This window comes from Penaeus vannamei, chromosome 29, assembly GCF_042767895.1.
Source record: "Penaeus vannamei isolate JL-2024 chromosome 29, ASM4276789v1, whole genome shotgun sequence".
NCBI lineage: Eukaryota > Metazoa > Arthropoda > Malacostraca > Decapoda > Penaeidae > Penaeus > Penaeus vannamei.
The window spans coordinates 6,293,405-6,293,796 of NC_091577.1; positions in this window are offsets into that span (position 1 = coordinate 6,293,405).

The window sequence follows — 392 nt, forward strand, 5'->3', positions numbered from 1 at the left end:
GAGAGTTATATTTTCCTAAACCGTTTGGATTATTTTCGAAGAAACGCAGACAAAAATATTCTCTCTGTTCAACTATGTATATATTTTGTGTCACATATTCTATCCCATTTTAAGTGTCATACTTTTCCTTACTTCACGATTATAAATATCACAACATATTTCACAACTTTAAATTCTCCAGCTTGTTAGAATTATAATTACAACTTAACCCTTATGAGATGTGAAATCCGATATTATAATTACGTTTGATTTTTTTTTTTTTTTACTTAGACGGTAGACCGTACATGTTGGAAAGGCCAAGTTAAGCCTCATATTGTAATAATTGATATGAAGAACATGTTTAATAACATTTTTTGTTTGTTTAATAACATTTATTTTTGTTTACTTTGCAG